Source organism: Chlorocebus sabaeus, chromosome 16, assembly GCF_047675955.1.
Source record: "Chlorocebus sabaeus isolate Y175 chromosome 16, mChlSab1.0.hap1, whole genome shotgun sequence".
NCBI classification, from domain to species: Eukaryota; Metazoa; Chordata; class Mammalia; order Primates; family Cercopithecidae; genus Chlorocebus; species Chlorocebus sabaeus.
Genome location: NC_132919.1, coordinates 58503629 through 58531473, shown reverse-complemented (window position 1 = coordinate 58531473; position 27845 = coordinate 58503629). Strand labels below are relative to the sequence as shown.

Below are 27845 nucleotides of genomic sequence, written 5' to 3'. Positions count from 1 at the left end.
TACGTTTTTTCAAAGCTGAGGGCCAGCATATTTCTGAAGGAGCTGGTGTAGGTGTATGCTGTAAATTGGTATTGCCTTCTAGAAAGCAGTTGGGTGTTAAGTATCCAGAGTCATTAAAATGTTTGTCACCTTTGACCTCATAATCGTATCCCTGATTATTTTAATCTTAGGAAATAGTCCAAAAGAAAAAAAATTATGTGCATGAGAATTTTAATTGCAGCATTTCTGTTAATTATGGCAAAAAATTGGAAACAACCTTAATGACCACTAGTAGGGGAATGTTCACGTGAAGTACAACACATGAATGCATTTGGTATATTTGATTGTCTTGTAAAATGAGGTATGACGGTATCAGCATCTGGAACGGTTCACAAAATATTAAGGAAAACGTAGAGGTAGGCTGAACATTGTGTGCATATGCTAATTATAAGTAAAGTAGCCGTGTATGTGAACAAAAGCTAGAAGAAAACATGGAAAAGCTAACACTTGAGTCCTAGGGTTATTTAATGAGTGGCTATTGGTTGCCAGTAACTAAGAACCTGCCTACTTTTTAAAAATTCTTGATTCTGGCCAGGGGTGGTAGCTCACATCTGTAATTCCAGCACTTTGGGAGGCCAAGGAGGGCAAATCACCTGAGGTCAGGAGTTTGATACCAGCCTGGCCAACATGGTGAAACACTGTCTTTACTAAAAATACAAAAAATTAGCCAGCTGTGGTGGTGTATGCCTGTAGTTCCAGCTACTTGGGAGGCTGAGGCAGGAGAATCACTTGTACCCGGGAGGTGGAGATTGCAATGAGCCAAGATTGCACCACTGCACTCCAGCCTGGGCAACAGAGCAAGACTCCATCTCAAATATATATATTTGAGTTATGCCTTTCTGAATAGTGTAATATGATTTTGAAATTTCATTACAACAAGAATACTCACTGTCTCAAAATGATGCAATGGAATTTTTATATATATAATATGTATATTTTTGATATATATATATTTTGAGCAAGACTCCCATCTCAAATATATATATTATATAATATATTTTAGTAGAAACCACATCTCTACTAAAAATACAAAAATTAGGTGGACCTGTGGCAGGCACCTGTAATGCCAGCTACTTGGGAGGCTGAGGCAGGAGAATTGTTTGTATCTGGGAAGCAGAGGTTGCAGTGAGCCAAGATCATGCCACTGCACTCCAGCCTGGGTGACAGAGAAACTCCATCTCAAAAAAAAAAAAAAAAAAAAATTAAAAATAAAAGCCAGGCACGGTGGCTCACGGCTATAATCCCAGCACTTTGGGAGGCCTAGGTGGGCGGATCACCTGATGTCAGGTATTTGAGACCAGCCTGGCTAACACAGTAAAACCCCATCTCTACTGAAAATACAAAAGTTAGCTGGGTATGGCAGCACGTGCCTGTAGTCCCAGCAACTCAGGAGGCTGTCACTTTAACCCTGGATGGGGAGGTTGCAGTGAGCCAAGATCGCGCCACTGCACTCCAGCTTGGGTGACAGAGCAAGATTCCGGCTCTAAATAAATAAATAAATAATAAATAAATAAAAGTACACGCTGTAATTTTTCCTCAGAAATTAGTGGGGCCTCTGAAATACGGTATTGTGGTTGGAGTAAGGGGTATCCATGAAAATGCTGTGCAAGAATATTTCACAGTGTTCCTTTTCTTTGAAGTACACCAAGAAAACAAAAGGCTCAAACAAGTATGTGATACAAATTAGCCATTCAAGGAAGCTGTGTTCAGCTTCTCTGTTTGCCACAAGAATACTGAGGGAAGCTGTGTCCAGAATACTGAGGGAAGTTGTGTCCAGAATTAACATTTATACTGAGTAGAGGAGTATGTTGATTTTTCTTTTCCCCATAAAGGTTCGTGGTAGGAAAACAGAAGCTATCAAGTCTTTTTTAAAGTCAATGATTCTTCTGTAATGACCTACACTGCCGCTTTAGACACGCTTGATTTTCTGCCCCTGCCAACTGGTGAAGGGGAGATGGAACACAGAATGAACTGAAGGCCAAGCACTGCTGACCTTGGGGGGAGAAAAAGTCCACAAGTACCCACCACGACGCCTGGCTAATTTTTGCGTTTTTAGTAGAGATGGGGTTTCACCATGCTGGCCAGGCTGGTCTCCAACTCCTGACCTCAGGTGATCCACCCGCGTCAGCCTCCCAAAGTGCTGGGATTACAGGCATGAGCCACCACGCCCAGCCAGGAAGCCAATTTATAACAAGCTTTCTTGGTAAACATGGGTGATTAGTTGATGACCCTAATGGTCCCTACCCCTCAAAGTTTGGTGCATCCTCTTTCTCCCAGCCGTGTGAGGACACAACACGAAGTTGGCCATCTGAGGACCAGGAAGAGAGCTCTCCCCAGAACCCAACCATGCTGGCACTTGACTTTGGACTTCCTAGCCTCTGCTGTGAGTGATAAATGCTTGTTGTGTAATCCGCCCAGCCTATGGTAGTCTGTGACAGCAGCCCAAGCTGACTAAGACACTTGGCAAGTGCATCTCCACAATAAGATCTGAGCCATCTCAGCCTGGAAGTTGGCGTTTCCAGATGGCGTTGAGGAGAATGACCAAAGTTTGTCTTTCTTTTTTTTTGAGACAGAGTCTTGCTCTGGCTGGAGTGCAGTGGTGCAATCTCAGCTCATTGCAACCTGCGCCCCCTGGGTTCAAGCAATTTCATGTGCCTCAGCCTCCTGAGTAGCTGGGATTACAGGCATGTGCCACCACACCCAGATAATGTTTGTGTTTTTAGTAGAGATGGGGTTTGCCATGTTGGCCAGGCTGGTCTCGAACTCCTGACTTCAAGCGATCCACCCACTCGGCCTCCCAAAGTGCTGGCATTATGGGCGTGAACCACCACATCCAGCCCAAAGTTTTTCTCTTTGACCTTTCATTTTCTATTATTGATCGATCTCCTCACCTTTTTTTTTTTTTTTGAAATAGGGTCTTGTTCTGTCACCCAGGCTGGAGTGCAGTGGCGTGATCATAGCTTATTGTAGCCTCAAACTCCCAGACTTGAGCAATCCTCCTCCTTTAGCCTCCTGAGTAGCTGGGACTACAGACGCAGCCCACCACACCCAGATAGTTTTTATTTTTTTGTAGAGATGGGGTCTCATTATGTTGCCCAGGCTGCTCTCATACTCCCGGGCTCAAGTGATCCTCCAACCTTGGCCTTTCAAAGCACTGAGATTATAGGCGTGAGACATCACGCCCGGCCCTAACCCCCTTTCTGATTGGTGTGTTCTTGACGTAACTTACAAGAGGTTAGAAGTGTTTTTGTAAATATATCTCTTTTTTTTTTTTTTTTCCAAATTCAGTTGTAACCAAGTCTTGCTAAAAAACCCATTCTGATCTCTTAAGGTAACTTTACATTTCTTTACATTAGAACTTTGTATTTCTTCTAATCCATATGCATTGGTTTCACAGTTTTACAGTTTTGTAATTGCCAAAACAATGCAGGATTCTCAGTCACATCGGAATTTCAGATGAACAATGAGTAATTTTTTAGTATACGTATGCCCCATAAATTTCATGGGATATACTTACATTAAAAGTTATTTGTTGTTCATTTGAAATTCTAGTTAACTAAGCACCCTGTATTTTCATTTGTAAAACCTGGCCACCCTCTCTCCAAGGGAAATCCTAGTTCCCTATTTCCATATTGGTGGAGGTGGTGGTGACCTCATGATTGCTCATATAACCTATCCACAGTTTCAAGAAGGAAGGAAAGGTAATTCTGTATGCTAAAAAGACACATACACCCAAATAACAAATCTGTCCCCATGCAAGGCACAGTACTGGATAATTCAAGGAGAGTGATGTCTGGTCAAGCACAAGCCCTCGGACGCGGTGGCTCATGCCTGTTATCCCAGCACTTTGGGAGGCTGAGGCGGGTGGATCATGTGAGCCCAGGAATTCGAGACCAACCTGGACAACATGGGGGAAACCCCTCTCTACAAAAAAAAATACAAGAAAATTAGCCAGGCATGGTGGCACATTCCTGTTAGTACCAGCTACTCGGGAGGCTGAGGTGGGAGGATCACTTGAGCCCAGGAGGTCCAGGCTGCAGTGAACCATGGTCATGCCACCGCACTCCAGCCTGGACAACAAAGTGAGACCCGGCCTCGGAAAAAAAGAAAAATTAAAATAATTAAAAAAAAAATGTAAAAAGTACATATACATCTTGGTCTACAGATTAGATGCATTCAGAGAAAATCACCTGAAAATCAGTTTCTGAAAAGTAAATTTATTTCCCTAGTTTTCAATAAAAAATGAGCATACTAGAACCCCAATCTGCCAATTTATCATTTGGTCCTTAGCAAGTGTATAAACTAAAAACTTCACTAAACTCAGCTTTCTCCTCTGTCAAACGTAGCCCAGATGGCTACCTTTCCTTCCAGCCAACGCCAGGGGAAGTGCTTGGTGAGGAAGGGTTAAGCAGCATGACAGGCCCTCCAAGATGGCCCCGTGGCATCTGTGATCTCCCTGTTTCCTTCTCAATAAAATGAGTATAGATCAAGCAACTCCTAGGAGTGAGCCATTCTGAAAGGGGCTGTGGGATAGAACACATCCCTGCATCCCTTGAAGAGTTAGACTCCAGCTGGAAAGACAGGACATATGTAGTCATCTGTTACAGTGGTAGCCCCCAGTGAAATGCACCTCCTGGTATTCATGCCCTCTATAGATCACTTCACTGGATCTGGGCTGCCTGAAACCACAAAATGTGACAGAGGTGACACTGTGCCAGCTGTGCCAAGGGGCACACGTGGAGGGGCTCACTTCAGGGTGCTGGATGAAGAACAGGGCAGGAGGCTGGGCGCGGTGGCTCATGCCTGTAATCCCAGCACTGTAGGAGGCCGAGGCAGGTGGATCACCTGGGATCAGGAGTTCGAGACCAGCCTGGCCAACATGGTGAAACCCCTATCTCTACTAAAAATACAAAAATTAGACAGGCATGGTGATGGGCACCTGTAATCCCAGCTACTCGGGAGGCTGAGGCAAGAGAACAGCTTGAACCCGGCAGGTGGAGGTTGCAGTGAGCCAAGATCGTGCCACTGCACTCCAGCCTGGACGACAAGAGTGAGACTCTATCCTAAAAAACAAAACAAAACAAAAACACAGGACAGGGACAGATGCTGGGCTTCAAAGACTGCACAGGCTCTAGGTAAATCTTAGTGGATTCCACATTTGTAATCCTGGGAACCCTGAGCCACCATGTAACTAGCTTACTTTCCTGTTGGAGAGGCCACGTGGGGAGTGAGAGGCCCCTGAGACTATATGGAGGAGAATGAGGAGCTCAGCCAGACATGTGCCCATGTTCAAGGTGACCCAGCCACCCTCCGGACTCTGGAGCTACACCGGCCGGGACCCCTTTACATGGGATTGGTGAAGCCACATCTTCAACTCATTCTTGGGTGTGCAAGATGCAAGTTAACATGGATCATTCTTGGGTATGCAAAAGATCAGGAATGTTTAAGCAAAGCAACCCATGTCTAGGTGAAGGTGATGTTCCCCCAGACAGGGAACAGCACCCAGTATGCCCTGTTTAAATTCCAGACCCACAGATTTGTGGGCAAATAGCATTTTGGTTGTTTTTAAGGTACCTCGATTTTGGGTAGTCTGTTATGTAGTAATAGGTAATGAAATCTCCAACTCTCAGGAAAAGTCAAATGTCCCTCAAAATGTTAGGAATCTGTGCCTTCCAACCAGCCAGGTTTCTCCGGGTCGAAAGCCAGGACATGCCCAGTTCTAACACAGGCAGGAACACTTCTTGTTGGGAAGTGAGCAGGAATTTCCTGTGAGGACCCCAGGTTTCTGGATCCTGGGTGGGTGTGGGGACAGGCACCCAGGCTGAAGGGCTCGCCTGTGTCTGTTCAGCCACGGCTGTGCTTCCCCAGAGAGGAAACATCATGGGGAGCTGTGTTTGAGGTGGGGGTGTCAGTGCCATGGAATCAGGGCTACTTCTACTGCACAGAGCACCGTGACGTCCCCTACCTTCCAGGCAATAGCAAAAACCAGAAGAGTCAGGTGGTAGCGAAAAGGGAGGGTGGAGCAGAGGGAGAGAGGGATAGAGGCCAAAAAACACCCCATGAGGCAGCAAGGGCAGCTGCCAAGGCTTCAGTTAACCCGGGACAGAAGCAGGACTCGCCACCTGGCCACAGAGGCTGGAGGGCTGCAGAAGGGCACACATGCGAAGGGACTGACTTCAGGGCACTGGATGGAGTACAGGGCAGGGACAGATGCTGGGCACTGAAGACAGCACAAGCTCTGATGGGGCCGGGAGGAGCCAGGATACTACACACACAGGGCCAGCAGGCCAGCACATGTGGAAGCAGCAGTGCAGGCGTCCTGCTGTGGATGTAGGCTGCTTGGGGCAGTGGTAGGTCAGTGTAGCGGGCAGGAGGAGCAGGTGGAAATGTGAATGCCAGGCCAAGGCAGCATATGGGTCAGGCTGATTAAAGGCTGGGCCTATGCCTGGTTCATCTTGGGCTCCCCAGCCCCTAGCACATAATAATAGATGCTCAATAAATGCTTGCCAACAGATAGACTTTGCCTCTAGGTCACTGGGAAACAGTGAAGCTGTCTCCACAGGGGTGACCCAAATGAAAGCAGTGAAAGGAATGCTGGAGTGGCCAGAGAGGCTGGCTGGAGAAGGCCCATGAGGCTTCCGCAGCCTCCCGAGGAGGGGAGGCAAGGGCAGGGCTGAGGAGGGGACAGAGGATGGAGAGAGCCTTGTCCCTAGGAAGCATTTTGCCGATGGGCAGTCAGGGTAGGAGTGGATCCCAGGGGCCTGGGCTGTGGCCCAGCCTCGCCGTGAATTCACCATGTGACCCCAGCAAGTCACCCCCTCTCTCTAGGGCTCAGTTCCATCTCTGTGCATCTGAGAAGTCAGATGAGAAGTTTCCCTTTCGGTCAGACTGTGATGCTGAGATTTGGTGACTGATGTAAAGCGTGGGTGGGGTGGCGTCAGGAAAGGGAAGGAGCACCAAGGATCAAAGATAGTTCTGAGGAGGATAGTGGAGAAAGTGATGTGGCTGTGGGCAGAAATAGGAAGTCTCAGGATGGGGAGCTGAGCTTGGGCAGGAAAGATGACGTATGGACAGCTAGGGGAGCTTGGAGGAGAAGAGGGCCCAACTCCACAGCAAACAGGCAGTGGAAGCGAAAAGGACAGCCAACTGGAACATGCCCCCCGCAGCTGGGTGTGATAGGCTGAAATGTCTCCCTCCCCAAAATATATCCACCCCCTGATCCCCAGAACCTGTGAATACAAGGGTCTTTGCAGATGTGATTAAGTGAGGGTCTTGACATGGAAGATTATCCTGGATCACATGGGTGGACCCTAAATACAGTTCTTTTATTTTCATTTTGTAGAGATGGGGTCTTACCGTGTTGCCCAGCATGATCTTGAATTCGTGGCCCCAAGTGATCCTCCCGCCTCAGCCTCCCAAGGCACTGGGATTACAGGTGTGAGCCACTGCATCTGGCCAATGCAGGTATCTCTGTAAGAGGGAGACAGAGAGACATTAGACACACCGAGGAGAAGGCCGTGTGAAGATGGAGCAGAGAGAGATTTGAAGATGCTGGCCTTGAAGACTGGAGCGATGCAGCCACGAGCCAAGGAATGCCGCTGGCCGCCAGAAGACGGAAGAGACCAGGAACGGATTCTCCCCTGAAGCCCGCAGCCAGTGCACAGCTGAGCAGTATGGAGTTTAGACTTCTGGCCTCCAGAACTGTGAGAGTAGATTTCTGTTGTGTAAGCTACCGGGGGTTTGTGGTAATGCCAGCAGTCATTGGAAGTGCATACACTGGCCATCCCACAAATCCCGGTCTCTGAACTCACAGCCAGGTCCCTACCCGGGCTCCAGGTTAAGTGCTTTGCATGTGTTGCCTCCTCCAATGAGCCAGAGGGGGAGGACCCATTAGTATTCCCACTTCCCAGAGGAGGAAAACGAGGTGTCGAGAGGTCAGATCATCTTCCCGAGGTCACGGAGCAGGTCTGTGACAGAGGCTGATTCTCACTGAGACGGGTGTGACGCCAGGGGGAACACTTCACCATTCTGCCACTCTGTCCCCCAGCTATGAACATAGATTCCTAAAAACGTTATGTACACAAGGATTCGAGTTCTGGTAAAGGAATTAGGGCCTCCCTCTCTCGGTGCCCGAAGTCATAACAGTTATTATGTATAACAACAGCATTTCAAAATCCCAACTCAGCCACGGGGTGATGGCAGGTTAGTTTGCGCTCCTCCCTCCTAACCCTGCTGTGCCACAGGGCAGCAAACTGGGACCCTAAGAAGTGGCAGCTTGCTCCAAGTCTTAAGGCTGGTCCCCTGATGTTAGAGCCAGAATCAGTAGCCAGTTCAGAATCTCCCCAGCCAGCACACAGAGTACATTTTTGGAGTAAATCAGGTAGCTGAAATGTGGAAAGAAATGGAGCCTTGGTCACATGATCCTTGCTATTGAAGACAGTCCCAAGACCATAGTTCAGAATTAAACTATAAAATCAAATGTATTTTCCAAACACATGCATGATGCCTGCCCTCCACCAGAGGTGGAAGGTGGCCAGGCAAGCCAGACTGGGTGCCACCTAGGTCACTGGAGATCAGGGGAGGACACTTGACCAGAACAGGTCCATTGCTTGATGGGTGGCCCATGAGGACTCCCTCCAATGGGGCAAAGTATTGAATCCATCAGACTGGCTCCCTGCAGTGGGCTGGACAATTTGTAGAGGACCGGACGACAGAGAAAGAGACACAGGGGTGAAGGGGCAGGAGAAAACACCCTGTCGCCAGAGCAGCCTCGCATCCTGGCAGCTTTCCCTCCTCACTCTTCATCCGGAAGGAAGCCTCTCTGGGTTCTCCATTCTAACCGTGGAAGCGTCGGCCTCTCACGTAGCTCTTAAGGCACAAAACAGAGTCAAATGTACACAGTAGGCATGTTTTCTCCCAGTCCTTTTGCTTGGCGTCTGTGCATTCAGATTCCTGCATTTTGTATTCCTTTGTGAAGTGATACACTTACGAATGTCTTACTGAATTAATTTTGCTGCCTGTCACTCTAGCAAATCCACTTCGGGTCAGTCGGATTTGCCAGGGTTTGTTCTCCTCCTTACGGGTCCAGGAGGGCTCCCGGGCGAGCTAGCTTCAGGCAGAGACCACAGCACGTCCCCTTTTTCATACTCCAAAAGCCAAAAGAAGATGGGGTTGGGGCAAGGCAATCTGGGACCCCATTTTCTTTCTATTAATCTTGCCTGAATTATGTGTTGAAAAATGAATGTTAAGACTGGGCACAGTGGCTCATGCTGTAATCCCAGCACTTTGGGAGCCCAAGGTGGGCCGATCATTTGAGGCCAGGAGTTCAAGACCAGCCTGGCCAACACGGTGAAATTTCATCTCTACTGAAAAATACAAAAATGAGCTGGGCATGGCGGCGGGCACCTGTAATCCCAGCTACTTGGAGGCTGAGGCTAGGACCCGGGAGGCGGAGATTGCAGTGAGCCGAGGTCACACCACTGCACTCCGGCCTGGGCAACAGAGTGTGAGACTCTGTCTCAAAAAAAAAAAAAAAAAAAAAAGAGAGAAAAGAAAAGAATGTTAAAGCCCTCACCACTGAGGAATGTTTAATATCTGCCTGAACACAATGCTAACTTTAAAAAATAGCTATTGCTCTTTGGCTTGAGTCGCAGAGGGAAAAAGAAAAAAAAAATTAAAATAAACTGCTATTGTGTGTTTTCCTGTAGTAAAAATAGAGGAGAGCTGAATTCTGTTGGGCATGGAGTTAATAATAATTTACACCCGTGGTGCTCAGCCAACCACACGGTTGGGGAGCTGGTGAATTTTACCTACAGATCCTATTAATATAAGGTGAACTTCTCCATTTCCACCCTCCCACTTCAACCACCATCAACTCGACGACTCTCTCAGGGAACTTTTAGCTCCACTATCACTGCAGGGTGGCAAAGGTGATACCACAGCCCGAGAATTTCACACACTGGTTTCCAGTTTTCGTTTTTTTTGTTTTTTGTTTTTTTGAGACAGAGTGTCACCCTTCACCCAGGCTGGAGTGCAGTGGTTCCATCCTGGCTCACTGCAATCTCCACCTCCCAAGTTCAAGCTATTCTCCTGCCTCAGCCTCCTGAGTAGCCGGGATTACAGGTGCCCGCCACCACACCTGGCTAATTTTTGTATTTTTCTTTTTTAGTGGAAACGGGGTTTCACCATGTTAGCCAGGCTGGTCTCGAACTCCCAACCTCAGGTGATCCACCCGCCTTGGCCTCCCAAAATGCTGGGATTACAGGTGTGAGCCACCACGCCCAGCCTGGTTTCCAGTTTCTTTGGGGGGAAATTGCCAAAGCAAAACCCAAATGAAACAAAGAGGATGATAGAGAAAGAGGAAAGAAGGAAGGCAAAGAAAAGGGAATGAAAAAGAAGTAGATAAAAATAAAAATAGCCGCCCCTCAGCCTGGGCGACATAGGAAGACCCCAACTCTAAGTAAATTTTAAAAAATTCACCAGATGTTGTCGCACGCACCTGTCGCCCTAACTCCTCGGGAGGCTGAAAGATCACTTCAGCCCAGGAGGCTGCAGTGAGCTATGATTGCATCACTGTACACCAGCCTGGGCAACCGAGTGAGACCCTGTCTCTAGGGGGGGAAAAAAAAAGCTACCCCCAATTCCTATTCCATGCCTGGCACTGTAGCGGTTTCTGCATTTGATGTTTAACAAACTGAAACTGCCGCATAGGTGTTACAGGTAAGGCAAGCAACACCCAGAGAGGCTGGATTTGCCTAAGGCCACACAGCTTAGTAAACACAGAAGTCTGGATCTGAATCCAAGTCCCTCTTAGGCTAAAGCCCATGCTCTTGTTTACTGGTCACAGAAGCACCCTACTCTCATTCCTTAAAGAGTCTCACAAAATAAAAGAAAAAAGCAGCACGGCAAGTCTCTAGAAAATCCATTAGCAGGCGGGGTGGCTCATGCCTGTAATCCCAGCACTTTAGGAGGCTGAGGCTGGTGGATCACCTGAGGTCAGGAGTTTGAGACCAGTCTGGCCAACATGGCAAAACCCCTTCTCTACTGAAAACAGAGAAATTACCAGCCTGGCCAACATGATCCAGCCTGGCCAACATAGTGAAACTTCATCTCTACTAAAAATGCAAAAATTAGCTGGGCGTGGTGGTGCACACCTGTAATTCCAGCTACTCGGGAGGCCAAGGCAGGAGAATCACTTGAAACCAGGAGGCAGAAGTTGCAGTGAGCTGAAATTACGCCACTGCACTCCAGCCTGGGTGACAGAGTGAGACTCCGTCTCAAAACAAACAAACAAAAAAATTAGCCAGGCATGGTGGCAGGCACCTGTAATCCCAGCTACTCAGAAGGCCAAGGCAGGAAAATCACTTGAAACCGGGAGGCAGAAGTTGCAGTGAGCTGAGATCACACCACTGCACTCCAGCCTGGGTGACAGAGTGAGACTCTGTCTCAAAACAAACAAACAATTAAAAAAATTAGCCAGGCATGGTGGCAGGCACCTGTAATCCCAGCTACTCGGGAGGCTGAAGCAGGAGAATCACTTGAAACCGGGAGGCGGAGGTTGCAGTGAGCTGAGATCGCACCACTGCACTCCAGCCTGGGCAACAAGAGTGAAACTCTCTCTCGGGAAAAAAAAAAAGAAAAAGAAAAGAAATGGTCTTCCCGTGCCTTCTGGGAGTGAAGGTGCTAATCTATGAACCTATGTCCCCAGCCCTCTGAGGGTGACGATTCAATACAAAGCCACTGGTGTTTTTCTACATCATTCTATGAGCTTCGATGTTATGAGGCTGGTTCTTTCTTTCTTTTTTTTTCTTTTCTTTCCTTTCCTTTTTCCTTCCTTCCTTCCTTCCTTCCTTCCTTCCTTCCTTCCTTCCTTCCTTCCTTCCTTCCTTCCTTCCTTCCTTCCTTCCTTCTTCTCTCTCTCTCTCTTTCTTTCTCTTTCCTCTCTCTTTCTCTCTCTCTCTTTCTTTCTCTTTTTTTTTATTTTTTATTTTTTATTGAGATGGAGTCTCACTCTGTCGCCCAGACTGGAGTGCAGTGGCGCACTCTCAGCTCACTGCAAGCTCCTCCTCCCGGGTTCACACCATTCTCCTGCCTCAGCCTCCCGAGTAGCTGGGACTACAGGCACCCGCCACCATGCCCAGCTAATTTTTTGTATTTTTAGTAGAGATGGGGTTTCACCGTGTTAGTCAGGATGATCTCCATCTCCTGACCTTGTGATCCGCTCGCCTCGGCCTCCCAAAGTCCTGGGATTACAGGTGTGAGCCACCGCGCCCGGCCTCTTTCTTTCTTTCTTTTGAGACAGGGTCTTGCTTTGTTGCCCAGGCTGGGGTGCAGTGGCATGATCTTGGCTTACTGCAGCCTCAACCTCCTGGGCCCAGGTAATCCTCCCACCTCAGCCTCCTGAGTAGCTGGGACCACAGGTGCACACCACCACACCTGCTTAAGCTGATCCATTCTTGCTGTGCTGGGTCACCCCCAGGTGACACTCAATGTCAATAAGTCGTGTTTTATTCCAACAACTACACTTTGTTTTTCTGGATCACTACCACAGCAAATGGCAGATTCCATTTCTTCAGGGTATAAATGTGTAATAAGAACAAGTAGCGGTTGGGCTCAGTGGCTCACACCTGTAATCCCAGCACTTTGGGAGGCTGAAGCAGGCAGATCATCTGAGGTCGGGAGTTCAAGACCAGCCTGACCAACATGGAGAAACCTTGTCTCTACTAAAAATACAAAATTAGCTGGGCATGGTGGCGCATTCTGGGAGGCTGAGGCGGGTGGATCACTGGAGTCCAGGAGCTCAAGACCAGCCTGGGCAACATAGCAAGACTCCATCTCTAAAAAAAATTAAGATTAACTAGGTGTGGTGGCACATGCCTGTAGTCCCAGCTATGTGGGAGGCTGGGGTGAAAGGATCGCCTGAGCCCAGGAGGTCAAGGCTGCAGTGAGCTGTGAGTGCACAGCCTGGGCAACAGAATGTGACTTTGTCTATAAAAAAAAAAAAAAAAAAAAAAAAAAAAAAAAAACCAAAACAAAACAAATCACTGTATTATTTTCATAAAAGCATATGTATCTTATGGGCCAGGTGGAGTGGCTCATGCCTCTAATCCCAGCACTTTGGAAGGCTGAGGTGGGGGGATTGCTCGAGCTTAGGAACTCAAGACCAGCCTGGGTAATACAGTGAGACATTGATACTACAGTTCAAAACAACAATAAAAAAATGAGCTGGGCATGGTGGCACACACCTATAGTCTTAGCTACTTGGAGGGCTGAGGCAGAAGGATTGCTTGAGCCCAGGAGGTCAAGGCTGAAGTGAGCCCTGATTGTGCCACTGTACTTCACCCTGGGTGACACAGTGAGACCCGGTCTCAAAAAAAAAAAAAAAAAAAGAAAAGAAAAAGAAAAGAAAAAGAAAAAAAGATAGCTAGGTAGATAGATAGATGTGTCTGCAAATCATTCCTAGGAGCAGCCCAGGCCTAGAGAGTTAAACCACCCATGGTGACTCACATCAACAGGCCCTTTTGTCAGCGGGCATTTCCATAATTAGAACTTGTGACCAACATGTCCAACCACGAGGATATATGACACGTACTTGTCTCCAGCGCTGGTTTCTTAGCACAGAAAGAACCTGTTACATGTCAGGGCTTTGTGTTTTTGCCTTTGGGCTTTTGCCATGCCTCGTTATTGGGCACCTTCTGGTAATAACCAGTTAGTTGAAAGGAGCTGTTCCCATGTCTTCTTTAATCCTCTCATTAACCCTGGGGGCCAGAGGTTCTTACTGTCCATACCCCTGGATAAACACACTGAGTCCCAGAGAGGTAAAGTGCCTTGGCCGGGGCCACCCAGGAGCTGGTGGTGCCTCAGTTGAACCCAAGGCCACGGACCGTGATGTTCACACACTCTCTCTGTGGCACATGGGCCTGAGCCTCAGGAACACTGGAAAGTAGGTCGGCTTCCCCCTCACGGAGCCCCTACCCGGGACAGCCGCAATCCCTCAGGGCCCCTCTAGGTGCCTGCTTGGCTGACTAAGCAGCCCGGAGAGAACAGTGACCCAGAAAAGCAAGAGGAGAGTTTCCAGGAGGACAGAACACTGGTGCTATCAGGTGCCAGGAGCAGCGTGTGCCACACATGGTCCTGCTCTGCTGTGGCTTTGTGTCTTTGGTACGTGCTGTGCCCTCAGCCTGGGGCTGCCCTGGACTGGCCGTCCCTAGCCCTCCAAGACTTAGCCCAAAATCTTACTTTTTTTTTTTTTTTTTGGAGATAGGGTCTCACTTGGTCCACTAGGCTGGAATGCAGTGGCACAATCTTGGCTCACTGCAACCTCCACCTCCCAGGCTGAAGCAATTCTCCTGCCTCAGGCTCTCGAGTAGCTGGGATTCTAGGTGCCCATCACCATGCCCAGCTAATTTTTGTATTTTAAGTAGAGATGGGTTTTGTTATGTTGGCCAGACTGGTCTCGAACTCCTGACCTCAGGTGATCCACCTGCCTCGGCCTCCCAAAGTGCTGGGATTACAGGCATGAGCCACTGCATCTGGTTTCCAAAATATTACTCTTTTCCCCAGAATGGAAATGCAATTATTATTCAAAATATAAGAGTAATCTTAAAAAATAAAAAATGTAAATTTTAAAACTTTTTATATATACATGTAAATTTATATGCACATTATATATATCAAATGTGTGAATATGTATTTTTGTATTTATAAACACTTAAACTAAAATATGTAAATTTATGTATAAAATTATAACATATGAACATGATATTATACTATGTATACATTTTATAACCCTCATTTTCACTGACTACAAAATAAATGTATTTTATATGGTGAGTATAGATTTACATAATTTTTTCAAGGTAAATAGTTAAAAAAATATAAAACTAGTAAATGCTCATTGCAAAATAAATATTGCTAAAAAATATCAAGAAGAAAGTAAACAGCACAAAAAGCCCTCCTTCTAAAGACAACCATTATTAACATTTTGGCAAACATCCTTTTTTTTTTTTTTTTTGAGATGGAGTCTCACTCTGTTGCCCAGGCTGGAGTGCAATGGGGAGATCTCAGCTCACTGCAACTTTCACCTCCCAGGCTCAAGTGATTCTCCTGCCTCAGCCTCCTGAGTAGCTGGGATTACAGGCACCCACCACCACATCCAGCTTATATATACATATATATATATATTTCTTTTTAGTAGAGACGGGGTTTCACCATGTTGGCCAGGCTGGTCTCAAACTCCTGACCTCATATGATCCGCCCACTTCAGCCTCCCAAAGTGTTGGGATTATAGGCATAAGTCACTGCACATGGCCCAAAAATCCCCCTTTTTTTTTTTTTTTGAGATGGAGTCTCGCTCTGACGCCCAGGCTGGAGTGCAGTGGCGTGATCTCGGCTCACTGCCAACTCCGCCTCCTGGGTTTACAGCATTCTCCTGCCTCAGCCTCCCGAGTAGCTGGGACTACAGGCGCCCGCCACTACAGCCGGCTAATTTTTTGTATTTTTAGTGGAGATGGGGTTTCACCATGTTAGCCAAGATGGTCTCCATCTTCTGACCGCGTGATTCGCCTGCCTCGGCCTCCCAAAGTGCTGGGATTACAGGCGTGAGCCACTGTGTGCTGCTGCAAACACCCTTTTTTACACACATACACACCCATATTTTTATATAAATAGTTTCAAATTATATATACACTGGGACTTTTTAAAAATTTTCAGCCAGATCTTACGGACATCCTTCCATGATAATATGCATAGCATGAGATTGTTCTTTTTCATGACTACATAATATTTTATTGTGAGAGCATAACTTTATTGAATTTATTTATAAACACTAGTGGCAAAAATCCATTTTTCAACTATTCAGAATTAAAAACAACACAGTGATGAGCCATCTTTTTTTTTTTTTTTTTTTTTTTTTTTTTTTTTTTTGAGACGGAGTCTCGCTCTGTCGCCCAGGCTGGAGTGCAGTGGCGCAATCTCGGCTCACTGCAAGCTCCGCCTCCCGGGTTCACGCCATTCTCCTACCTCAGCCTCCCGAGTAGCTGGGACTACAGGCGCCCGCCACTGCGCCCGGCTAATTTTTTTCTATTTTTCAGTAGAGACGGGGTTTCACCATGGTCTCGATCTCCTGACCTTGTGATCCGCCCGCCTCGGCCTCCCAAAGTGCTGGGATTACAGGCGTGAGCCACCGCGCCCGGCCGAGCCATCTTTATATATGGATTATTTCTGGAATAACAAATAAATGGACTGAAAAATTAGAATGTACAATTCCAGAGGTCCCACGTTGTCAAATTTTGTAGAAAAATGTGCACCACAAAAAGTCTAAAGGTTCAGCTAAGTTTCACTTGGGTCATTTCTGGGCAAAAGGACCAGACATGATTTTGTTTTTCTTCCTATTCTTCTGCCCTCCTCAGCTTTTCTAAGTGTGTCCTTCGTTATGCTGATGCAAGTTGGCATTTTTACATTGCACAAGAATATATGGTTGTAATCCACGCAAGTGTCGCCTCTGACGATACTCTCTTTCCAGTTCCTCCTGCACCACACTTGCTCTCATCATCTGCTACAGGGGAGGGACCTGCTAGCCCTGTGCCTAAGTTAGCACCAGCAGGAACCCACAGGTGTTCAGTGGGGAGCTGCTGACTGCCTTGGAGAAGTGAATTTGAGACAATCTGTTAATGGCTCATGGTCCTAGGGTAACCCCCTCAGCTGGCACCTGCATTTAGCACAGTAGTGAGCCAAGCTGTTTCCAGCTTGTGGGAAAGAAGCCTTGAGGGGTCCCTAAGGGCAAGAAGGCCTTTCCCAACTCAGTCCAATCACACCCGCTGTGGCTGTGCTGCTTCTGGCCACAGGTCCCTATCTTTGTTGGTTCCCTGCACTGACCTGGCCAAAAGGAAGCTGCTTGTTTCTGGGCAGCAGCTATCCCCTCCCCGAGAAAGTCTAAAAGGACACAGAGGACATCTTCAGTATTTCCGTAGAGGTCACAAGTGAAGCGGGTCGCTGTTTTATGTTTGGTTGGTGCTGAGACACTTCCTTTTTCATTTACATCTTATTCAGGCCACCTCCTCCATCCCCCTTGGAGACTGAAAAAGGGGAACTCGAAAGAAAAACTGAAAATTTCAGACCGAGCTACAGTGCAGGAGACCATGCTGTCATCCTGAAGCAGAGGCTGGGGACACCGCCAAGAGGATCACAGCATCCTCCAGGGTTCACTGATGCCACTGACCCAGGTTTCTTTTTCTTTTCTTTTTTTTTTTTTTTTTTTTTTTGAGACAGAGTCTCGCTCTGTCACCCAGGCTGGAGTGCAGTGGCCAGATCTCAGCTCACTGCAAGCTCCGCCTCCTGGGTTTATGCCATTCTCCTGCCTCAGCCTCCCGAGTAGCTGGGGCTTCAGGCGCCTGCCACCTCGCCTGGCTAGTTTTTTTGTATTTTTAGTAGAGACGGGGTTTCACCGGGTTAGCCAGGATGGTCTCGATCTCCTGACCTCGCGATCTGCCCGTCTCGGCCTCCCAAAGTGCTGGGATTACAGGCTTGAGCTACCGTGCCCGGCTCTTTTTTTTTTTGTAATAGAGATCAGAGTCTCACTAGGTTGCCCAGGTTGATCTCAAACTCCTGAGCTCAAGCAATCCTCCCACCTCAGCCTTCTAAAGTGCTGGGATTACAGGCTTGAGTCACTGTACTGGGCCTGACCAGGAACTTTCTTCCTCCCCTCATTCGAACTTTTTTAGCTCCCACTCAAGTCTTCCTAAATGCTACGTGGTATCCTTGGGACTCCTAATTCCTATTTTTTCAGGAAGTGAAATGATATTCTTAGAGTAAAAACCAAAATTTGCTTTTGCTCAATTCTTTGACTTTACTGTTTTTATATGCCATATTATATATATATATATAGAGAGAGAGAGAGCATATAGATATACACACACACATATACATACATACACACACACACACATCAGATTGTGGTAGCTTTTGGAAACTCTCTGAGGCACAGAAAATAAGTTGCCTGACAAGACATCAAAGAATTGCAAAAGAGGCCACAGCCCCAAAGGCCTTACTGACTGCTTTGTGATTTGTAGCATGACAACTGATAAGCATCTATTGGCTTCAGTAAATAGAAGTTGAATCATAACATTTGTTCTAGGAAACAGTAACTGAAGTCACAAATCATAAATAATAAAGCATGAAAAATCTTATTTTAACCTAATGGACTAAAAGATTTCTTGCTGTTTTCATTTCTGCTAATGGTCTCTCTCTCTTGGCACTGCCAGAGCTGGCCCATTAAAGGTGAATTGAGCCTCAGTTTGCAGGCACGACGTGGTCCAAAAGATCATTTGTAAGTTGGTTGTGTGGACCAAAGAATGTGTTTTCCCCTAGAAACCATTTTTCTCAGGGTGACTGGGTTCTCAGGTTGGCTTGCACAGGGCTGTTCAACTTCTACTGAAGCTGAGCTCTGGGTCTTTGAGGGCAGGTTCTCTGCAGTGCAGGAGGGAGAAATCAGGTCACCTGCTGCTTCTTTGCATAGAGCCCTGGCTCTGAGCACAACTTAAGCATAAGTTTTCTTTTCTACGTTCTCAACTCCCTTTTGGCGTCCAGGTCCAGGGCCCTAGTCCCGGGATTGCAGCACCCTCTCCTAATGTGCTTTACCCACCTCTGGGCTGCTTGCCTGCTGAGGCGGGCCTGGGACCCCAAATTACCCATTTATTCCTGCTTCCTGACCAATCAGACTTCCATTTCCTCAGGGCAGTTGATATCAGCTAAGGGCCAGGGGAAAAGCAAAAGGAGCAGATATGAATTCACACTAGTAGGTGAATCATGGAGAACCTCTTAACCCTCTTAATACCTTCTCATGTTAAAAAGAATTAGTTGTGGGACTTGAGAGTCCTTGTCAGGCAGTATGGGTCAGGGATGAACAAGGTGACTAAGGATTCATTTTCACGCACACATTAGTGGGACTCTCAGGCTCTTTACTGCACCTGCTTCCAGAACACTGGCAGTCAGTCAGGAAACGATCCTACTCTGGAAAAAAGTGGGATTGTCATAGAGAAGAAACTCTCAGGTTCAGACACTGGGGAGACTCCCCTCAGTGAATAAGCTGGTTCTGTGCCAGATGCCCTCTGAGAATAAGCCACCTTCATGCACACAGAACCCTCCACCAGTTTTCTGTACCTCATAATGAAATCTTAACAGATGGCCAGAGATTACCAGATGTTTATGGAAAGATCTAATATGAAACAAAGAGACCAAAACAGAGGAAACAACAGAACAAATCTTCAAAAGTAGTATAGTTACTATCTATAGAGAAATAAGACATTTATCCATGAAATGACAGGACGTATTTTAGACTGTTTGGGAGGCTATAACAAACTATGATAAACTGGGTGGTTTATAAACAACAGAAATTTATTTCTCATGGTTCTAGGGACTGGAATACAAGATCAAGGCGCTGATTTGGTGTCTGGAGAGGGCTTGCTTTCTGGTTCAGAGACAGTGTCTTCTTGCAGTGGCCTCACATGGCGGAAGGAGTGAGCTGGCTCCGTTAGGTCTCTTTTATAAAGGCACTAATACTATTCATAAGGGTTCCATTCTCATGACCTGATCACCTCCCAAAGGTTCCCATCTACAAATACTATCACATTGGGGGTTAGGTCTCAACACGTAAATTTTGGGGGGACACAGACATTCAAACCATAGCAGGGTACAAAATAAAATAATCATAACAAGAAAGGGATTTTGGCTGTGAAAAAGCAGAAGTTGAAAGTAAGTATTCAAAAGAAAGGATAGAAAATAATTGATAAAGGCTGGGCGTAGTGGCTCACATCTGTAATCCCAGCACTTTGGGAGGCCAAGATGGGTAGATCACGAGGTCAGGAGTTCGAGATCACTAGCCAAGATGGTGAAACCCTGTTTCTACTAAAAATACAAAAAAAAATTAACTGGGTGTGGTGGTGGGAGCCTGTAATCCCAGCTACTAGGGAGGCTGAGGCAGATAATTGGTTGAACCTGGGAGGTGGAGGTTGCATGAGTTGAGATTGCACCACTGCACTCCAGCCTGGGCGACAGAGTGTCTTGTTTCAAAAAAAAAAAAAAAAAAAGAAAGAAAAAGAAAATAATTGATAAAAACTTCAGAACATAGTACAAAAAGATGGAAAAATGTGAGAGATAAGAAAATTTGTGGATCTATTCTGAAAGTTCAACATCCAGCAAGAATGGAGGGAAGGAAATAATAATAAAAAAAATACCAGAAAATTTATCAGAATGAAAGGATAAGGGTCTCAGTATCAAAGGGACTGCTAAGTGAGCCACAAAATGAATGGGAAGAAAGGCTCAGGCTATAAGGCACATCTTTATAACCCTTTAGAACTCTAAGGATAAAAAGGAGATCCTAAAATCTTCCTAAAAATAACAGATAACATACAAAGGACTAGGAATCAAAATGGTATTGAACTTCTCAGTAGCAACATTGGAAGTCAGAAGAAACTGGAGCAAACTACTTATAACTCTGACGGGAAGTGATCTGCAATCCAGAATTCCACACCAACCCAGATAAATTCTCAGTCAGGTATGAGGGCAGAATAAAAGCATTTTTAGATGTCAAAGATCTCAAAATATTTATCTCTATGTACCTTTATTCCAGAAGGTTCTGGGGATGTGCTACTGAAACCAAAGGAGTAAGCCAGGAAAGAGGAAGACACAGAATTTAATAATTTAAGAAACAGGGGATCCAATAGAGCAAAGTGTAGTTGCAGTCCTAGGAACAGCTATGCAGTAGGCCCACAGACGGCCAGTACAGATAGGAACGGGGAGATGAAGGTACTCAGAAAAAAAATGTAACCAGTGTGCATGGGCCATGAAGAGAAGCATTAGAAAACAAAGAACCAGAGAATGATAAAAAATGAGGCACATGCATATTATACAATTTTTTTAAAGAAAATAATAACAGAAATCAAATGATGATTAAGTCCAGGCAAAAATAAAAAGGTTCTACAAGAAAGAAAGCACAGTCATAGTACACTACTTGGCTCTGGAGTGCACAATGTTTGTATAATCATCACAATGTAAACAGCGACCACCAGATTCAACCAAAATTTGTGATATAATCACAAGAGGAACGAGAGCTGGAAAGTATGATGTATGAGAGTTAAGTCCTAATCTCTCATGGCAATAAACTAACAAATGCTACCTAAAATTAAAAGATCAAGAAATCTCACTATACACACATTGTTGAGAAACACTGAGATAAATACCAGAAAAAATAGCCAAGGAGTTGAGAACAGTAGCCTCTAGGAAGTTGACCTATGGCATGGGGACTATTACTTTTCATTACAATGCTTTTAGTACTTCTTAGCCTTTAAAAATGTGTACTTGGAATATTTTCATACATATAGTAATTTCATTATTATTTATTTATTTGTTGAGACCTAGTGTTGCTCTATCACCCAGGCTGAAATGCAGTAGCGTGATCTCAGATCACTGCAACCTCTGCCTCCCATGTTCAAGTGATTCTCCTGCCTCAGCCTCCCAAGTAGCTAGGACTACAGGTGTGCACCACCACACTTGGGTAATTTTCTTTTTCTTTTTTTTTTTTTAAGCAGAGACAGGAGTTTGCCACGTTGGCCAGGCTGGTCTTGAACTCCTGACCTAAGTGATCTGTCTGCCTCGGCCTCCCAAAGTGCTGAGACTATAGGCGTGAGCCACCGTACCCGGTCCATATAGTGATTTTAAAATAAAGTCAACAAATTAGGAAGACAAAGGATGGCTTGATTGTTAATCTAAGTGAATCTCTAGTTAGTGGTGTGTTGGTGTGAGTAAAATTCAGAAACCGTAGGAAAAACAGATTGAGGAGCAGTTTGGAAAGGGTAGGCAGAAAGAGGCAGGGAACCACCTAGAAAGCATGGAGAAGCTGTTTATGCCCAAGGGTCATTTGTATATTTAGGAATGCCTAAAAATTAGTACATTACTGACTTGTTAAATTTCTTTCTGACTGTAAAAGTAATAATACTTATTGTAGGAAGTTTGGAAAAGGCAAATTAACAAGTAAAATGGGAGAGAGAAAGAGAAATCAAAACCACTAAATATCTCATTATTCATAGATTATTACTTATCAGCATTTTTTTTTTCTTTTTTTTTTTTTGACACCAAGTGAGTGCAGTGGTGCGATCTTGGCTCACTGCAACCTCCGCCTCCCAGGTTCAAGTGATTCTCATGCCTCAGCCTCCTGAGTAGCTGGGATTACAGGCGTGTGCTGCCATGTCCAGCCAATTTTTGTATTTTTTAGTAGAGATGGGGATTTGCCTCGTTGGCCAGGCAGATCTCGAACCCCCGACCTCAGATGATCTGCCCCCCTCAGCTTCCCAACGTTCTGGGGTTACAGTCATGAGCCACCGTGCCTGGTCAAGCACATCTTTTTAAAACAAAAATAAGATTACAATGTATAGGCCAGGCAAGGTGGCTCATGCCTGTAATTCCAGCACTTCAGAAAGTGGGGGCATGCAGATGGCTTGAGCCCAAAGTTCAACACCAAAACAAGCCTGGGCAACATGGTGAAATCCCCTCTCTACAAAAAATATAAAACATTAGCCAAGTGTGATGGTGTATACCTGTAATCCCAGCTACTTGGAAGGCTGAGGTGGGAAGATCACCTGATCCTGAGATGTCCAGGCTGCAGTGAGCTGTGATCACACTACTCTACTCCAGCCTGGGTGACAGAGTGAGGCCCGGTCTCCAATTAAAAAAAAAAAAAGAAAAAGAAAAAGAAAAAATTACAATGTGTAAACACTTCTATGTCACACTTTATTTCCTCTTAGCATTTCTCTAAGTTACTATTGTCTTTGATAAATGATTTTTTTTTTTTTTTTGAGACAGTCTCACTCTGTTGCCCAGGCTGGAGTGCAGCAGTGTGACCATGGCTCACTGCAACCTCCATCTCCCAGGTTCAAGCAATTCTCCTGCCTCAGCTTCCTGAGTAGCTGGAACTACAAGCATGTGCCACCACACCTGGCTAATTGTTGTATTTTTAGTAGTGATGGGGTTTCGCCATGTTGGCCAGGCTGGTCTCAAACTCCTGACCTCAGGTGATCAGCCTGCCTCGGCCTCCTAAAGTGCTGGGATTACAGGCATGAGCCACTGTGCCCAGCTGAGAAATGATTTTAAATATGTGTTTAGTATTCTAACATAAGAAGGTACATGTAATTTATGGTCTATGATTAATAATTTATGCTTTTCCAGCCTCCAATAGCTGGATATTTTGATTGTTTCTAATTTTCATAATTATAAATAATATTTTGGTGACTGTCCTTAACCATAAGTCTGTGAGGTCTCTTATTGGGTCAATGGGTATGAACATTTTAAAAGCTATTAATACTCCATGTCGGGTTATTCACCAGACAGTTCCGCCAGCACAGTCTACCATCATTGGACATTATCATCAAATACAACTTTTGAGTAACCATGTTAATGTATCACACAATCAAAAAAAGATCAAAGTTGGGGGCAAATTCGTAAAATGGAATGCAAACAAAAATAAATGAACCGAACTATATTTCATGTTAATAACAATACTACACAGAAGGGTAGAATTGGGAGGGGGAAGAACTAACTCACGTAGGTAACTTGAACACAGTATTTTAATATATATCCTCTGGCAGTAAAGAACCTTAAATACATACTAATTGGTAGAGTTGTTTTCCTGCAGTGCTATGGATTAGGAATTCTGAAATTATTTTTAGTACATATTCTAGTACACAGCAAATAAATAAATAAATTGTGAATAAAAGGAGCCAGGTTTCTCTCTACTGGTAAAGGACATCATACATATGGAAAAATGGAAGGCTGGAATGAATGAACTCTGTGGTGTCAGGCTGGACTGGAATTGGAAATGTCAGTATGGACTCATGTTTTAGTTGTACTGTGGCTACTTATGAAAATGTGCTTGATTTTTGGGAACATACTCTGAGGTATTTTGGAGTGCGGGACATCATGTCTGCAATTTACTTTTTTTTGGAGACAGTCTTGCTCTGTTGCCCAGGCTGGAGTGCAGTGATGTGATCTCAGCTCACTGCAACCTCCGCTTCCTGGGTTCAAGCGATGCTCCTGCCTCAGCCTCCCTAGTAGCTGGGATTAGACATGCAACGCCACGCCCCACTAATTTTTGTATTTTTAGTAGAGTGGGGTTTCACCATTTTGGCCTGGCTGGTCTCAAACTCCTGACCTCAAGCGATCAACCCACCTCAGCCTCCCAAAGTGTTGGGATTACAAGTGTGAGCCACCAGCTCAGCCTGCAATTTACTCTCAAATGGTTCAGGAAAAAAATGCGCATTTACATATGGAGACTGAGATAAAGACACAGAAAGAATGAGATTGATAAAGAAATGAGGTAAAATGTTAAGTACTGGGGAATCTAGGTGAAAAGAATGTAGGGATTCTTTATACTATTTTTGCCACTTTTCTGTTAGCTTGAAATTATTTCAAAATAATATTTGGCCAAATTAGCAGCTAAGAAAAAATTATTAGAGTGGTTTTCATTTTACTTCATTCGTGTGTTCAGTAAAGTTGAACACATGGATGTTAATGGACCATTTGGGTTATATGGTTCATATTTTTTGCTCATTTTTATGTCATGGTGTTTAACTTTTCTGTGTTGATTTGTAAAAGCTATTTTTAAACCCTTCATCTGCCATATATGTTACATTTCTTTCCTGCTTTCTGCCACCTTCTAATGTTATTACCAACTTTCTTTTCCAACGTTGGACCACTGGCATATTCACTCATTTCTAAACATCAGAACTTGTAGTGCTCCTTGAAATGTAGCCAGCCTATGGTTCATTCTGCAACTGCATATTAGTTAACAGGCAAAAATATCTTAGTAAGGGAGAGTGTCTTTTTCTTCTAATGAAAAAGACACAACAAAATCTAAACCCCCCCACCAAGCACTAAGGTGTTTATTTATTTATTTTTTTGAACAGGGTCTCACTCTGTTGCCCAGGTTGAGGTAATGTGAATCACGGCTCACTGCAGCCTCGACCTCCCAGGCTCAATCCATCCTCCCACCTCAGCCTCCCGAGTAGCTGCAGTTGAGACTACAGGCATGTGTCACTACACCTGGCCTTTTGTTTTTTTTTTTCCAGAGACCGGGCATGGTGGCGGTCGCCTGTACTCCTAGCTACTTGCGAGGCTGACGCAGGAGAACGGCATGAACCCAGGAGGCGGAGCTTGCAGTGAGCCGAGATAGCGCCACTGCACTCCAGCCTGGGCGACAGAGCGAGACCGCGTCTCAAAAAAAAAAAAAGAAAGAAAGAAAAGAAAGAAAAGAAAGAAAGAGAAAGGAAGGGAGGGAGGGAGGGAGGGAGGGAGGGAGGAAGGAAGGAAGGAAGGAAGGAAGGAAGGAAGGAAGGAAGGAAGGAAGGAAGGAAGGAAGGAAGGAAGGAAGGAAGGAAGGAAGGAATTAGCCGGGCGTGGTGGTGCGTGCCTGTAATCCCAGCTACTCGGGAGACTGAGGCATGCGAATCGCTTGAACCCAGGAAGCAGAGGTTGCAGTGAGCCGAGATCCCACCACTGCACTCCAGCCTGGGTGACAGAGCGAGACTTCGTGTCAAATAATAATAATAATAAAGATGGGCTGTAATTGTCTCCGTTTTACAAACTAATGAAGAAATGAAAAAGAGGTCAAGTTAACTGGCACAGGTCCCACGCTAGTAATTGAAGGTTTTGGGATTCAAGCACAGACCAACCTTACCTTTGCCCCTACGCTATGCTACCTCAGGCAGTCGGGAGATAGGCGCCCAGTCAAAAGGCACATGTAAGAAAAATTGAAGCAGGAGTGGTGCGTCAGTATTCTCAATTTCAAACTTTGAGAACAGTCATGTCCTCTAAGGAGAGCCAACAAGAGGTTACAAGTGCTGAAGTCATCAAGAAAATGTGCCTGTCTTTCCTGGAGACTGGGAAGGAAAATTAGGATGAGGAAAATCCAGAGAATGGTAAAATGGCCTGACTTGAATAAGAACTGAGACAGGGCTCGGTGGCTCACATCTGTAATTCTAGCACTGTGGGAGACCGAGGCGGGTGGATCACCTGAGCTCACGAGTTCGAGACCATCCTGGGCAAGTGTGAAAACCCGTCTTTATTGGTGGGGGGTAGGGGGTGAAGTCGGGGGCGGTGGCCCATGCCTGTAATCCCAGCACTTTGGGAGGCAAAGGCGGGCGGATCACTTGAGGTCAGTTCGAGACCAGCCTGGCCAACATGGTGAAACGCCCTCTCTACTAAAAATACAAAAATTAGCAGGACGTGATAGCGGGCACCTGTAGTTCCAGCTACTGGGGAGGCTGAGGCAGGAGAATCGCTTGAACCCAGGAAGCAAGAGTTGCAGTGAGCCGAGATTGTGCCACTGCACTGCAGCTTGGGCGACAGAGCGAGACAACGTCTCCAAAAAAAAAAAAAGTCAGAAAAAAGAAAAAGAAAATGGCGAGGCCCAGAGAGACTGAACTTCCCACCCGAGGCCACAGAGCTAGCTCAGCCCTAATGCCGGCCCCGCGGTGCCTTTCCGAACTCACGGCCTCCCCCTCGGTATCCGGGTTTCGGCCTTGGAGCGCCAGGAACGCCACGAGGACGCACCCCACACCTGCGCGTCTAGGTTCCAGCCCCCGAGGCTCCCAACAAATAAAGAAGGGAAAGTCCTGCGGGTGACGGCCCCGGGGAACGCCGCGGCTCTACGTCAACCTGTGGCGGCCACCGACTCATTTGGGGCCACGCTGGTTGCATTCGTCACGCCGGGGACGTCTCTCAAACCCTTCCACGCCGGCGACACGGGCGCGTCTGTGTCTCTCGATAACCGGGTCGCGGAGCCCCCGCGAGGGCAGGCGAGGAACTGGCGACCGTGGGGACGAACAGCTGGGGCTTGTAGTCCCCTTGCGACCCTCTAGTCTGGAATAGGCCGGGCGCGGCCGCTGAGCTCCTGCTCCGCGCCTGCCCAGGCGGCCGCGCGCTCAGGGGCGTGGCGCGGGCGGGTCGTGAGTGGGGCGGGGCCCACAGGGCGTGCGCGACGGAGCGGCGCGGTGCGTGGCGCCAGTGGGGTGGCGGCGTAGTGCGAAGAGACGCGGTGCGCCAGCGCGTGAGGGCTGCCGCGGGTGGGTGGTGTCGAGGCCTGTTGAGTCAGGGCGGTTCGCGGGTGCTGTCAGAGCTGGGCGGGGAACCCTAGGCGGGGCAGCCGGGTCGTAGAGGCGGGGGCCAGTCGCGGTCAGTGGAGAGGGATGAGGATGTAGGAGGGGCGGACGTAGCGGAAGCCGCGGGGACCGCGGGGGCGGAGTGCCTCTGGGGAGCCAGGGAGGCCTTTCCAGAGGCTCCTGGGGGAAGAAGAGGCGAAGCGAGAGTACCCGGGGAATCCCTACTCCACCCCCAGCCGGAGACTGGGTTGTGCCTGCACAGACCAGAGCCCACAGTGCGAGTTGCTTTAGGCCACCAGCCAGGGTGGCCAACTCCTCCCGGTTTGCCCGGGATGTTCTGGTTTGGGGACCAAAGCATCCCAGGCCTCCAGCCCACTGCAGTGACCGAATTCTCCGCCCCCTGCCTATCTTCTCCCGCAGCTTCCCTAGATTAGGCTTGGGAGGCAAGAGGAGGCCGCCTGACCTTTCACACTGCCTTTTTAATGTTAAGATGAAGGCACACTCCACAACTTACTTCCGGCCAGGCCCAGACATGTCCGTCCTTGTAAGATAAAAGCTTCCATGGGAGCCTTCCTTCCTAATCAAGGTAGGTAGGCTACAGGAAGGTGCATCTTGTTTTGTATTTTGTCCTGTAGAAGTCAGATTTCAGCCCAGTTGTGT

The 27845-nt window shown here is 46.6% G+C and overlaps 1 protein-coding gene across 5 annotated transcripts in view; it reads left to right on the top strand.

Annotated features, from left to right (window-relative positions):
• The window catches only part of AMZ2 (archaelysin family metallopeptidase 2), a 44888-nt gene that overhangs the window by 7771 nt on the left and 9272 nt on the right, over positions 1-27845 (top strand). Inside the window, exons 1-2 of one of the 5 annotated variants that reach the window (XM_037993326.2) lie at positions 27036-27149; positions 27606-27771. The exons of 1 other annotated variant lie outside the window; for it this stretch is intronic. The gene's annotated coding sequence lies outside the window, so the exon portion shown is untranslated. Of the gene's footprint in view, positions 1-27031; positions 27150-27269; positions 27772-27845 lie in introns of those variants that run through there. 3 more of the 5 variants (XM_037993327.2, XM_008011990.3, XM_073005095.1) reach the window with 3 other exon arrangements.